Consider the following 16,150-nt stretch of genomic DNA (forward strand, 5'->3'; position numbering starts at 1 on the left):
TGACCTATAAGAACTCTAAATGATTTGGTTTTTATCTTCATAAATATTTTCAAGTATTGGCTGGGTGTGGTGGCTCACATATATAATCCCAGCACTTTGGGAGGCTGAGGTGGATGGATCACTTGAGGTCAGGAGTTCTAGCTCAGCCTGGCTGACATGGTGAAACCCCATCTCTACTAAAAATACAAAAATGAGCGGGATGTGGTGGCATGCACCTGTAGTCCCAGCTACTCGGGAGGCTGAGACAAGAGAATCGCTTGAACCCGGGAGGCAGAGATTGCAGTGAGCCGAGATCACACCACTGTACTCCAACCTGGGCAACAGAGCAAGACTCTGTCTAAAAATAATAAATAAATAAGCAAATATTTTCAAGTGTTAGTTGTCAAATGTCAAATGAGATATGTACTACTATGTACTATTTCACTGATGAACAAAACAAATACTTTATATTAAAACAGTTTTATAGGACATTGAAACAACTGAAAATATGATGATTTAAAATGATACATAATATCCCAATTATGTATGCAAACACAGAATAGTCACATTAGAATGGATTATAGAAAACCAGGAAGAATTTTCCCAGTGGTTTGAAACCATGACCCAATACCCCACCTAAAAGAGGAATAGATAAAATGGCATCTTAACACAAACCTGAAGAGGTGTTGTGAGAGAGTCGCAAGGGTACAGACCTGAGTCCAAAATAGGCTTCAAGCACTTGTCCTTGAAAATGTTGAATTTCATTTTTGTTGCACACACATTTTCTCATTAGAGAAATATTGTCTCCAAGATTTGTAGAGAACTGAAATGAGATTGAACGTATTAAGTGGTATCTCAGTTCCTGGAAAGTCTTAAGATCTCAACCAATCTTATTTCCATTTTCCTCATTGTCTAAAGCTTCTACTAAGAATATGTCTAATGTGTTGTACCTTAGCAAAAAGAAAAGGTGGAATCATTCATGACAAGAAAAATACCTGTAAAGTGGATGATCCATACATTGTTAATTAGTAAAACTACAACCTATTTATTTTATGTATAAGATGAATGTATTTTTAAAAGCTCTGATGTTGAAGTTACATTACGTCTTTACAGTCAGAGCAAAACATGAAGAAGATCATAGTACCTCATTTGTAGAGTTATTGTAAAGATTAAATAAGCTAATATATTTTAAAATAAAAAGAGAACAAAAGTCTAGAAGACAGTAAGCACCCCATTAAGTGGTATTTTGAATAGGTTTCTAATATTTTTGATTATGACAATATTGATGTTGATGATGATAAAGTTATCGTAATATCTTTAACATTGACTAGATCATTTTACCACATTATTTTATAATGTGTCTAGTCTTTAAGGGAGAAAAAAATTGATTATGTATAAACATGTATATATTAAAGTATCTCAGTAGTTTGCCACTATAGTCTTTCTTTTTTATTTTAATGTGAATATAAACAATCTCCCTCTTACCAAAGATCAGACTTTATAGTTGGTTGAGTTAGTTTGAGTACTAAAACTTAGGGGCAAACATCCTAATTATAACATTGAATGGAGAAAAAATCAAGTGTATATATACAATACCAGTTTTATGCTGTTGGCAAATTATTGATGTTTAATTGACTATTGGGAGAAAATGCTACTTATGCAACTGCACTACTAGTGATTCCAGCAAAACCAAATGAGTCTGCATGTCGTATTAACCCCTCCAAATGAAACCCTGAGCCTATTAGCTTTTCTTTCTCCCATGTACCTTTCATCATATATAAAAGGCATCTCCATGGAAACAAAAAGCATTTCCCTTAGAAGACAAGAGGTGAATGATTCCTGCCTAGTCCTATCATTATTCTTCAGAGATTACTTCATTTTATTACAAGTGAAAAACCTGCAACAGCAATCTGTACTCTGCAATTAAGAACAGGGCAGTTTAATCCTTGTAATAAGAATGGACCAGCAGCAGCTAAGAACAATTTTATTAACTTCCTAGAAGATTTATGGCTCTACAACATTAAAGAAGGCCTCACAGTAAACTAATTTCCAGAGGGGAGAAGCAGTATATTTCAACCACGCATGACAGGTCAGAAAAGCCCCCTGGAGGAGTATATGAAATATTCGGTCTTCTTAAGCACCGATCAACAAAATGACACCATATCATATCTGTGTTTGCTGCAGGCTGACACTCTACCTCCTCTTATTTAAGACTGATTTTTAAGAATAACAAAAAAATGCTGGAAATGATTTATGGCTTTGTGCATAAACTTTATGTATTGAGAGCCACAAATCTCTCCTAAAAACGCATGAAGTTTTGGCACATTCCTAATTTCATTATTGTTTTTACATAATCTTGTGATAAATTTTATAGAATAAACATATACGGTTTATAATAACATCAAATACTATATTATTTTATCTGTATGTTTTCAAAATCATACAAAAATGTCCATGACTTCACATCCTCACTCAAACATTTAAATAATTTGATTTTTTATAAGTAATTTCCTATTTTTTGCCTTTATTTTTTCATTAAAATGTATGGATAGGTGTGCGACATATCTTTTGTAGCAGATGTGAGAAGTTTAAAACATCCTATTAGAAGGAAACCCAGAAAAATAGTAAATGATGGTGCTTCACTCAGACAGCTATCACAAACTTCACAGAGATACTAGACAAATGGAGTTTTGAAAAAATGTAAATGTCTTTAAGAGTAGAGAAGTGTGTATGTGCTTGTATGTGTGTTTTCATATATATAGTGTGTATGTACATAAATGTATATATGTGTTGGAATATTGGTATATAATAATTATGTTCTTTTCTCTGTATTTATGTAACATGATTAGTGTCAATCAAAATTAGAAAGAAAATACAAAGAAAAATGTTTTGATTTTGTCCAGTGCAGACGTTAAAAATTTAACCTATTACATTTTCTCATTTGGTAAAATGAGTTAATTATGTTGCATTTTCTTTTCCTTTTATTCAGACTCTCGATACTGTGGTTAATATGTTTTTTTTTCCAAAGTTCAAAGTTCAAAGGTCAAGAAATATGCAAAAGGAAAATCAAGGATTATAAGCAAATGAAGAAACAGAGGTTACTACAACTCTCTGTCTTGCTTTAGTGATGGAACCATAAATTTTAGCTGAATGGTGGGCTACCAATAATAAAGACTAGAATTCCAGATTTTATTGCAGCAGGTGGAGGACATGTCACTAATTCTGACTAATGTTAAATGAAATGGTAAATGCATGACCTTGTAATGAAGGTACCCTCACAATGGCTAGAACACAGCTTTGGTTATGATTCCTTATGGACCAGGTAGTTTTGAGTGATGCCCCCCAAATGGGCAGAGTAATAAATTAAAAGGAGACTGAATTCCTGACATATTGATATTCACTATATCACAGGTCACTGTTATTCTGATTCTTTGCTGCAGCAGCTGCACTTGTGTTCTCATTAATGTAGAACATAACTTTATATCTGAGTGCAAATATTCATTCATTCACTCAATTAGCCAGTACCTGTTGAAAGCCAACTATATGCCAGCAGATTCTTATAATCTGGTAATTATACTCTTGGTTGATAAGCCGATATAAGCAAATATGGTATAAATATGAATTTAAAGGCAGACTGTAATAAAGAGAAACACTTCATGCAGGTGTCTTCTCAAGTTGGACCATGAGAAAATTGGAGTTTTGAGAAGGTGCAAATGCCTTGAAGAGTAGAGAAATAAAAATGCTAAATAATAATATATGAACTAGATAATAACATATGAAGAGAATAAAAAAGTATTGAAAATATGCTGTCAGAAAGGATAGTCACAAGCGCAAAATAAATGATGGGCAATCAATGCCTCAAATTTATGAAAATAACTTTCCTGTGATATGAGAGACATTCAGAAATTGACATGCATATTTATATATGTACATGAATAAATATAAAAGGTAAATTATGAGACAACAGATGTATAATATTAAGCCAATTTAAATATATTGTATTACTTTAAATATAGTATTTAATAAAAATTATAAAGCTATCAGAAAATATAAAATGTGCTCTTTGATGAATGCATAGGAAATTCAAATTAATTGGACAAGGGTGGGCAGATATAACTGTTGTTTTTATACCAAACATGAAATTTAACATCTAAGGGAGAAATACAACTATACAAAAATGTAATATACTATTCCAAGATAACACTTGTATACATATATATGTTTGATATCACTATGTATTTATTTAGTGTTCAATTTTAACTCTGATCAATATTTACAATACTTTATTTTGATGAAAATAGTCCTTTGAACATTTAGCATAAATTGTATATATTTTCTCCGTATATCTGCTTTAATTTTTTGGAAAATAGGTTTTGACTGTTATATAATGAAGAGATGCCTGAATATTTTATGAATCAATTCATAGCATGTATAAAATGAAAATAAAGTATTGACATCTTTCCAAGAAGCAAAATTAACCTTGAAGGAAATTCCGATTCATTAAGAAATCAGACACTGTGAAATTATATCATAATTCCTTCTACAGTAACTACCCTAAAAACCCAAGTAATTTTAGTTTGTGCTTTTAAATCTTTTAATTTAAAAAGATCTTTTTGCAAATTTGTCTCACTCCTGATGTTATGAATTGACTCTTTTATTTCATTACCATAGTCCAGTCAAAACCTTAAAGCAGTTATACACAGCTATGAAATCTAATGGTTCCTTATTAACCTTATTTTAATCCATGCTCTTGATAAGAAGCAATACTTATTCAGAAAGAATTAAAGGATACAGTAAATGTTCAGCCAATGTTTGTTGAATGAGTCATTTTAATGCATGTGTCGTGTCTAAACACTGAACTCCATTTAACTGTACTCAGTTAATTGCTATATTGTTGAGATGGATCTTTACAGAGAATATGAGCAAAATCTTTTATAAGCAGTTATTAATTTGCATTAAATTAGAAATATATTTGAATGTATAGAAACCAATTTAAGACTTCTGGGTGTATACTTAAACATAGAATTATAAAATGTATCATATAAAGTTGATCTTATTGAAGGCCATTTCTTTCATTTGATCAGTAGATTTCATCCTCTTCTTCCTACTCAAGGATGTTAGTTCTATAATTAACCTCTCTTACATCATAAATGTCTCCTTCTCTATTGGACCATACCCCATTGGCATATAAACAAAAAATGTTAATTATTTTATTTTTTTAAAAACACCATAAAATTCTGTTGCACTTCATTGTTTCTCTTTGCAGGAAAACCCAAAAGACTTCTTTACATTTTCATGCTCTAATTCCTCTCCCCCTATTTCTCTCTTCAATCACCAATAAAGGTGTTTTCTCTTTCCAACCTGCTATAATTCATTTAGTTTACAGTGTACAGTAATTTATAAAAATTTCTTCACTTGGCTTCTAGGAAACTCCACTTCATTGCTTTTCATTCTACTACACTAGTTCACTGGGATTTTTTTTCCCCCCTGATTCTTTCTCTTCTCTCAGTACACAATATTGGAGTGATCCAGGCCTGTCATTGGCCCTTTTCTGTTCTCTAACTACACTCTCTCTTTTGCTGGTCTTACTCAATCTTATGATATTGTATACTATCTCTAATAGCAATTATTCCCACATTTTCAGTCCAGACCATTTCCTGTAGCTCCAGTCTTATATATCCAACTGCATACTTGATAAAACTGATAGGCAAATGGAACATACTATATCTCAAACCAAATAAGCCTGATACCTCCCTACACTGAATCTATTCCTACCCAGAGCCGGGCCCATCTCATTGATGGCAATCCATTCCACAGGTTACTCAGGACGAAAACCTCACCATCATTCTTTTGTCTTTTTTTTTTTTTTTTTCTTGACACAGTCTGGCTACAGTAGCCCAGGCTGGAGTGCAGTGGCATGGTATCTCAGCTCACTGCAACTTCCACCTCCCGAGTTCAAACAATTCTCCTGCCTCAGCCTCCTGAATAGCTGGGATTACAGGCGTGTGCCTGGCTAAGTTTTGTAACTTTAGTAGAGATGGGGTTTCACCATGTTGGCCAGGCTGGTCTCGAACTCCTGATCTCAGGTGATCCGCCCGCATCGGCATCCCAAACTGTGGGGATTACAAGCGTCAGTCACCACACCCAGCCATCGCCATCATTCTTGACTTTTCTTCTTCCCTAGTATTCCACATCCAATCTGTCATGACATAGCATTTTTCTCCCAATATACCTAAAATTGGTTCTGATATACCTAAAATTGGACTGGACCCCTCTTTTACGACTTCCGCTTTGTTTACGCCACTACTGTCCCTTACTTCACTTAGTTCACTATCTTCCTAACTGGTCCCCCTGCTTCCCAAGTTGCCTATCTACTTTGTATGATCAACACAACATTCATGCTGAATCTGATAAAATGTATATTAGGCAATTTATCCCTCTGCTTTAAAATCTTCCAGGGACTTCCTGTTTGATTTACTGCAAACATTGAGGCCCTGTTAGGCTGTCATGAGTTGGTCTCTTGCTTCCTTTTCTGTCTCATCTTTTATTGCTCCTCTATTGCCCCGTCTTCTCTAGTCCTTTGCTTTTGCCTCCTTAAAATATACCAAAACAGGCGCGGTGGCTCACACCTGTAATCCCAGCACTTTGGGAGGCCGAGGCGGGCGGATCACGAGGTCAGGAGATCGAGACCATCCTGGCTAACACGGTGAAACCCCGTCTCTACTAAAAATACAAAAAATTAGCCGGGCGTGGTAGCGGGCGCCTGTAGTCCCAGCTACTCGGGAGGCTGAGGCAGGAGAATGGCGTGAACCCGGGAGGCGGAGCTTGCAGTGAGCCGAGATCGCGCCACTGCACTCCAGCCTGGGCGACAGAGTGAGACTCCGTCTCAAAAAAAAAAAAAAAAAAAAATATATATACCAAAACACCAGGCACCACCATATGAACTCATTGTTCAAGATCACCTGCTCATTGAGCCTTACCCTTACCATACTATGCAAAATTGTTAATGAACGCCCCTCCCTCCACCATATTTTTGTCACCTTTTATGGTCCCTGCTTTATTTACTGTATTTTTTCTAGTAACACTTATTAACACCCAACATACTTTTATCTATCATGCTTATAGTTTAAAGCCAGTCACTCCTAGCTAACATCCTAATTTCCTACAAGCTAGAATATGTGCCTGTTTTGTTAACTGATGAGTTCTAAGTACTTAGAACAGCGTATGGCACATATTGAACACTCAATACATATTAGTCGATTGGATAAATGTTATATTAAATCACTTCAGTTTAGATTGTATAGAAATAAAATTTGTATTGCATTCGATGATTACTATCATTTGAATATTGTCAGTGGGGCATCATAATAAATGGACTTTCATTTTGTGTATGTTAGCTTGGCAACAACGTTGTTGAAAAGCTTGTACCTAAAATACTTGAAATTTCTATTTGATGCCACTTATAGAGAGATTATAGAAAATCTAACGAGACTATTATAAGCTTCTTTAGCACTGAAAGAAATATCTTACTTCCATCAGAGGGATTTAGGTGATCCAGATTCTAACCCTAGGTCATATACAGGATCATTGTATAACCTCAGGGAAAGTACTTGAGAGTGAACATCTTTTGCTTTCGAAATAGAGAAAATAATTGCCCTGAAATTTTTATGTATAGTTGAAAGTACCAAGAGAGATTATGTTAGGGAAAATGCATTATAAACATATATAAATGTTCTATGCATGTAATTACTCAAATTATATAAATTATACGTAAATATGTATAATGTTTCAGATTTTGACTTTGGATTCTGATGTATCAAAAGACTTCTCTAAATTCAAATTTGTTCTGTAGCATGAAACAATAATAAACTATGAAGACTTTAATGATTTATAAAAGTTTAGAAACATTTTCAAATGCATTAATTCTTTAATTTAAAAATTCCGTTCTCAAGAGAGATTTATTCTAGCTAAGAAACAAATGAAGCATATTTATCGTTAAAATCCTTCCAAATGTGTTTCTAATACAAAAGGAAATGAGTTTTTTTCACTGACATTATAGTACAGTAATGGAAAGAACAAACTTTAATGCAAATTGTGTTCAGCTCTGATTGCAACAATTATACATTATCTTAAGAATAGTTTGTAGTAGATGATCAATGTTCAGATTATCAAGGTAAAATGTAAAGGTTCGTAATAATTATTGTATAAATGATATCTATATAATAACAGTAATTTATTGTTTTATTTATAGCATATGTATTTCTATGTAAGAATAGTTATATTTATAATCATTATAGCATAATCCACACTATTCAAAACTCAAAATTTAATTTTAGAATAATTTTATACTAACATTGAGATTTATACAAATTACAAAATGTTTTTGAATATGTGATACTCTTACATTTTCAAAACTATTGATTAAAAAAAGGTATATTAATCCTATTTCAAGGATGAAACTTTTAGCAACATCACACAACAGCCAAGCTTACTGACTTTATATTCCTATATTCTATATCATGGCTCATTATTATTTATGTCTTTTCTTATAAGATTTGTATATGGGTTTTATATGTGTGTATCTCCAACCTATATAATTTAGAAAATGTTTGTACATATAGCAAAAAGACCAAGACAGTTGTTAATTACCATAAGTTAATTTACTAACCTATCCAGATAAAATCATTAAATGTTTTATCTCTACTTTTATAGATTAGAATGAATATGCTGCTAGTATAATATATTAAGAAAATAGGAAACATAATTAACTGAAAATAAATTGTAAGCTTTAACATTTTAAAAAGTCAAAATAGCAGAATATGGTGGAAAAAATACATATTTGTCACCAGATCAATTTGAATTTTAATAATGGCTGTGACCATTAGCAAGTTTCAAACTTTTCTAAGCCTTGAATTCCTCATGTGCAAAATGGGAAAAATTACCTTATATACCCTTACATTCTTGGAAAGAACAAATGAAAATTCTGATAAATATGTGTAAATTAGATGTAACAGTGTGCTACCAAAAATATGATTGCAATAATATTTTGATAACTAGTAATCTATATATGTATATGAATATGTTATGTATGAAATGAAACTCATTCCATATGATATATGTTATGTATTAAATGTTATATATATGTAAACACATACATATGTAGGAGCAGATAGAAGAATATACACATACACAATTTTCCTACATCCATGCTGTCTGAATAATAGCTTTAAAATTTGAAATATATATAAATTGTCAAAAATAGCATTTAACACATTTTTATCCAAGAACACTTATTTCCTTGAAAATTTGAGTTTGGCATATATAACTTTCAACCAACTCATATTTACTAAACATTCAATTTCAAAAATGTTAATAGATATTATATCTTATACTTTATTTAACAAGCACTTTCATTTTACCCCCAGAAAAATCCTGTGTGCAACATGCTACAAGTGTCATAGTTATATGTCACCAAACAGGTTTATAATATAGGACAATTTGAAACAGATTATTCAAAAATTTTGTTTACTTTTAATTGACAAATGAAAATTGGGTACAATGTGTTACTTTGATACATGTATACATTGTGGAATAATTAAATCAATTTAATATATCTAACATCTCACATACTTACCATTTTTTTGTGATGAGAACATTTAAAATCTACTCTGTCAGCAATTTTCCAGTATACAGTACATTATTAACTATCATCACCATGCTGTACACTAGATCTCCAGAACGTATTTCTCCTATATAACTGAAACTGTTTACCCTTTGATGAACAACTCCACGTTACCACCCTCTTCCTACCCACGCCAGCCCTTGGTAACCAGCATTCTACTCTCTACTTCTGTGAGTTTGATTTTTTAGATTCCACGTGTAAATGACATCATTTGGTAAATACACAAAAATTTGTCAGTAATTTTTCTTTTCTGTGTCTGGCTAATTTCACTTAGCATATTTTTTCCAGTTTCATCCATGCAAATGATGATATTTTCTTCTTTTTTAAAGGCTGAATAGTATTTCATTGTGTGTGTATACCACATTTTCTTTATCCATTCATCTATTGATGGACATTCAGCTTGATTCCATATCTTGGTCATTGTTTATAATGGTGCAATGAACATGGAAGTGCAGGCATCTCTTTGACATGCTGATTTCATTTCCTTTGGCTATATACCCAGAAGTGGAATTTCTAGGTCACATGGTTGTTCTATTTTATATTTTTGGGAAACATCCATACTATTTTTCATCATGGCTGTACTAATTTACATACTCACCAACAATGTAAAAATATTTACTTTTCTCCATATCCTCACTAACCCTTGGTATCTCTTGTCCTTTTGGTAAAATCTTTTCTAACAGATGTGACATTATATCCCATTGTGCTTTTAATTTACATTATCCTGATGATTCATGATGTTAAGCATTTGGTAATATATGTGCTGATCATTTCTATGTTTTCTTTTAAGAAATGTCTATTGTGGTCCTTGGCCCATTTTTAAGTCAGGCTATTTGTTTTCCTGCTATGAGCTGTTTGACTTATATATTTTGTATATCAACTCCTTCAGATGTATGGTTTGCAAATATTTTATTCCATTCCATATGTTGTCTCTTCACTCTGAAAATTGCTTCCTTTTCTGTGCAGAAGCTTTATAGGTTGAGGCAATCTCATTTGTCTTTACTTTTATTGCCTGTGCTTTTGGGGTCATATCTAAAAAATATTTGCAAACACAAATGTCAAGAGACTTTTCTCAATGAAAGGTTATTTTTTAAAAAAATAAACTGTGTTTTATGCTACTATAGATTAAAAATAATATTTAAATGCAAGCAAAAGATGAACTAAGCTTAATAACATACTGCAGATGAATTTTCTTAGTATTTGATAAACTCAGAGTTGCAATTAATTAGATAGGCATAAAAGTCATCATTAGGAATTTTATATGAAATATTTTAACACAAAACATTCACCTTGCATTCACCTCCATCTATTTTACTCTTCTCTTATAGGCTGTGCTAGGAAAAATGATATAGGATCACTGAAAAATATTTGGTCATCAAACATGCCCCATGTTCTCCAGTGCAACTTATCCAATAAAGCAGAGAAGGGAGAGTAAGATATTTAAAAAGCTTTTTTATCTGAAACAAATATTCATTTTTTGAAAAGTTAAGGCATTTAAAAAGTTATGTCATTCAATATCCACATAAACAGCAAATGATTAATTATTATAATTCCATAATTTTGTTTGCTCAGAAAACTTACTGAATATAGCACATTGTCAACTCCATAATAAAAACTGTTAATTTTCACTTCAAGCACCATTGTGCTTGTTCTTTCATTAATGTGATGGCTATACATATTAATCTTACCATACATTAAACCAATGCAGGAATTAATAGACAAAACCCTTATTATCTTTATACATATTATAAAATAACATATTGTTAGAGTGGGCAGATAGCCAGAAATGAGCAGGCAAGGGAGCCCCCTGGGAAAAGAAGTCTTAGAGGTGCTACCCACTGATAGTCAGAGCTGCACATTAACAGTAAGCAAAAGTGACAATGGTTATATGGTTTGGCTCTGCGTTCCCATCCAAATCTCATCTTGAATCAATAATCCCCACGTGTCAAGGGCGGGACCAGGTGGAAATATGGTTGACTCACGGGGGTAATTTCCGCCATGCTGTTCTTGTGATAGTGAGTTCTCACAAGATCTGATGGTTTTATAAGGGGCTTCCTCCTTCGCTGGGCACTCACTCTATCCTGCTGTCCTGTGAAAAGGTGCTTTCTGTGATGACTAAGTTTCGTGAGGCCTCCCCAGCAGTGTAGAACTGTGAGTCAATTAAAACTCTTTTCTTTATACATTACCCAGTCTTGGGTATTTCTTCATAGTAGTGTGAGAATTGACTAATATAGCAAATTGGTACCACAGAGAGTGGGGTGCTGCTGTAAAGATACTCAAAAACATGGAAGCCACTTTGAAACTGGGTAATAGGCAGAGATTGAAACAGTTTGGAGGACTCAGAAGAAGACAGGAAAAGGTAGGAAAGTTTGGAACACCCTAGAGACTTGTTGAATGGCTTTGACCAAAATGCTGATAGTGATATAGACAATGAAGTCTAGGCTGAGGTGGTCTCGGATAGAGATGAGGAACTTGTTGGAAACTAGAGTAAAGGCCACGGTTGCTATGCAAAGAGACTGGCGACATTTTTGCCCCTGCCCTAGAAATCTGTGGAAGTTTGAACTTCAGAGAGATGATTTAGGATACCTGTCAAAGAAGTTTCTAACTGGCAAAGTGTTCAATAGGAAACAGCATAAAAGTTTGGAAAATTTTCAACCTGATGTTGTGATTGAAAAAAAAAAAATCTGAGGAGAAATTCAAGCCTCCTGCAGAAATTTGCATAAGTAATGAACCAAATGCTAATGACTAAGACAATGGGTAAAATGTCTCCAGAGCATGGCAGAGACCTTTATAGCAGCCCCTCCCATCACAGACCTGGAGGCCTAGGAGGGAAAAATAGTTTCTGGGTCAGGACCAGGCCCGCTGCTCTATGCAGCCTCAGAACATGGTGCACTGCATCCTAGCTGCTTCAGCTCCATCCGTGGCTAAAAAGGGCCAACATACAGCTTAGGCCATTGCTTCAGAGGGTGCAAGCCCCAAGCCTTGGCAGCTTCCATGTGGTGTTGAGCCTGTGGGTGGACAGAAATCAAGAATTGAGGTTTGGGAACCTCCACCTAGATTTCAGAGGGTGTATAGAAACACCTGGATGTCCAGGCAGACGTTGGCTGCAGATGTGAAGGCATCCTGAAGAACCTCTGCTAGGGCAGTGCAGAAAGGAAATGGGGGGTTGGAGTCCCCACTAGGACATTGCCTAGTGGATCTGTGAGAAGAGGGCCAACATCCTCCTAGCCCCAGAATGGTAGATCCACTGACAGCTTGCACTGTATGCCTGGAAAGGCTGCAGACACTCAACACCAGCCCATGAAAGTAGCTGGGAGGGGGGCTGTACCTTGCAAAGCCACAGGGGTGGAGCTGCCGAAGGCTATGGGAGCCCACCTTTTGCATCAGTGTAACCTGGATGTGAGATATGGAATCAAAGAGGATCATTTTGGAACTTTAAGATTTGCTGAATGCCTTGTTGGATTTCGGACTTACATGGGGCCTGTAACCCATTTGTTTTGGCCAATTTCTCCCATTTGAAACAAGTGTATTTACCCAATGCCTGTACCTCCACTGTATCTAGGAAGAATCTAACTTGCTTTTGATTTTACAAGCTCATAGGTGGAAGGCACTTGCCTTGTCTCAGATGAGATTTTGGACTTGGAATTTTGGGTTAATGCTGGAATGAGTTAAGACTTTGGGGAACTGTTGGAAGGGCATGATTGTGTTTTGAAATGTGAGGGTATGAGATTTGTGAAGGGCCATGGATAGAATGATAGGGTTTGGCTCTGTGTCCCCATACAAATCTCACCTTGAATCTTAATAATCCCCATGTTGCAAGGGCAGGACCACGTGGAGATAACTGAATCATGGGGGTGGTTTCCACCATGTTGTTCTCATGATCATAATGAGTTATCACAAGATCTGATGGTTTTATAAGGGGCTTCCCTCTCTGCTCACCACTCACTCTGTCCTCCTGCCCTGTGAAGAGATGCCTTCCTCTATGATTGTTAAGTTTCCTGAGGCCTCCTCTGCAATGCAGAGCTGTGAGTAAATTAAACCTCTTTCTTTATAAATTACCTAGTTTTGGGTATTTCTTCATAGCAGTTTGAGAACTGAATGAAATAAATGGCTACACTTGCTACTTCTGGCCTTGTGGTTTGGCTCCTCCAGCCTTAAAAGGAATTTATCAGGCCCTAGCTGGAGACAACCATGCTAGAGATTTTCCCTGCTGAAGAGCATGGACGTTCCTCCAAGAACTCACTCTAGAGTAGCCTTTTGCTTATTATAATAGTAAAAAAAAAAGCCCTGAGTGGAGGTTTTTTTGTTTTTGTTTTTTGTTTTTGACAGAATTTTGCTCTTGTTGCCCCGGCTGGAGTGCAGTAGCACAATCTCGACTCACTACAATGTCCACCTCCCCTCCCGGGTTCAAATGATTCTCCTGACTCAGCCTCCTGAGTAGCTGGGATTACAGGCATGCACCACAACGCCCAGCTAATTTTTTGTAATTTTAGTAGAGACGGGGTTTCATCATGTGGTCCAGGCTGGTCTCAAACTCCCGACCTCAGGTGATCCACCCACCTAGGCCTCCCAAAGTACAGGGATTATAGGCATGAGCCACTGTGCCTGGCCAGGTTGAGCTTTTAAATGCTAATAAGACATGCAACATGTGTACTACTAGCATTTACAACCGTGGAGCATGTGTGTTCAAAAGGAACTCAAACATGCTTGCAAATAACATCCCCTCATGCCCCTTCAAAACTAATCATGTAAGATTCTCATAAAGAGGGTCCCCTAGCACTAGCTGCTGCTGGCTCATTCTTTCAAGCAGATTCTGTCCCATCTCTCAGAGTGTACTGTCTCTTTAGATAAACACTACTGCTACTATTTTTGCAAACTGAACCAGCCTGGAGCTGTTTTTTACTTCACTCTAGGAACGTACTTTATCTTCCTTCAACAAAACCTGCTACTTAACTCTTGTTGCATCTCTTGGTTGAACTTTTTCTTCCAAGTTAGATAAGACCTGAGGATTCCCACAGTTCCTGGTAATAATATCACAAGGAAATAGTTAAAATTCAGACTATACATCTCTTTTCCTTTTTCTTCATTTAATAGTTAGGAATTTGAGCAAACTTATTCCCTGTAATCCACAGTTTCCTCATCTCCAAAATCATATTAATAATGGCACTTGCCTTATATGAAAGCCCTTAGTCTGATACTTAGTACAGTATATCAACTTAATCCAATTAATATAGATTGGCTGTGTCCCCACCCAAATCTCATCTTGGATTGTAGCTCCAATAATCCTCATGTGTCACGGGAGGGACCCAATAGGAGGTAACTGAATCATGAGGGCAAGTTTTCCCATGCTTTTCTCGTGATAGTGAATATATCTCATGAGATCTGATGATTTTATGAAGGGAAATTCCCCTGCACATGCTCTTTTGCCTGCTGCCATGTAAGACATAACTTTGCTCCTCCTTCACCTTCTGCCATGATTGTGAGGCCACTCCAGCCATGTGGAACTGTGAGTCCATTAAATCTCTTCGTCTTTATTAATTACCCAGTCTCAGGTATTTCTTCGTAGCAGTAAGAAAATGGGCTAATACACCAATCCTTCCTTCCTTCAACAGGAATTTTGATACCTTCACATAAGATTACCACACAGGATAAAATTGTATAATATATGGGATAGCATTTGTAAACTCTAAATTAGTACATACTCTTTAGAAATTATGATTATTTAGAATGCTTAAAACTTCAAGTGTTTACTTAATAAAAGTTAATATTTATTGATTCTTCAGCATGTGCCAAAGGCTTTTGAATACTTTGCATGCTTTATCTCATTTAAACCCTCAACAACCTATTGGGATAGATGTTATTAGTTATCTTTTACAGAAGAGGAAACTGTGGCTCAAATGTTGTTTAACTTGCTCAAGGTCATGTATCTAGTAAGCAGTTAAGTCACTGTTAAAATTCAGGCACTATGACTGCAGAGTCTGTCTTCCTAACAAATGTGCCATGCTACCTAAAGAATCATGGCATTTCCTGTCATTAACTACTATGATAATGGGCACTTTTGTTATTCCAATAAGCTTAGGCAATAAATATACTGAGCGTCACATAGGCAAGGCAATATTTAATAAGATCAATGAAATTGTTATGTAATAAATCAGAATGAAAATTTATATTTCATTATATATACTAGAAAGGCATATGTAATTGAAACTTGATTAGCTATAATGTATACAGTGAGTCTTCTCTTAATATCATCAACAGGTTTTGGACACTGTGACATTAAGTGAAAAAAGATTTAACAGAACCAATTTTATCATAAGCTACTCGATATAAACAACAGTCAAATTCCTACATCATATTTCTGGTCACAAATCATTGCCAAACTTTAAACTAGGGCTCAAAACATCTGTAGTATCAAACATTTAAATAAATGTGAGCTATACATACGTTTAAGAAAGATTACCAAGCACAAGTAAGATTACTGTTCACATG

At 35.0% G+C, this 16,150-nt stretch overlaps 1 long non-coding RNA gene across 1 annotated transcript in view; it reads right to left on the minus strand.

The window, feature by feature from the left end:
* Window positions 1-611: 611 nt before the first annotated feature.
* Window positions 612-16,150, minus strand: part of LOC117979422 (uncharacterized) — a 51,145-nt gene continuing 35,606 nt past the window's right edge. Inside the window, exon 4 of the long non-coding RNA XR_008624558.2 lies at window positions 612-802. This is a non-coding gene — a long non-coding RNA (uncharacterized LOC117979422). The remainder of the gene's footprint in view (window positions 803-16,150) is intronic.

Source organism: Pan paniscus, chromosome 13 (genome assembly GCF_029289425.2).
Source record: "Pan paniscus chromosome 13, NHGRI_mPanPan1-v2.0_pri, whole genome shotgun sequence".
NCBI lineage: Eukaryota > Metazoa > Chordata > Mammalia > Primates > Hominidae > Pan > Pan paniscus.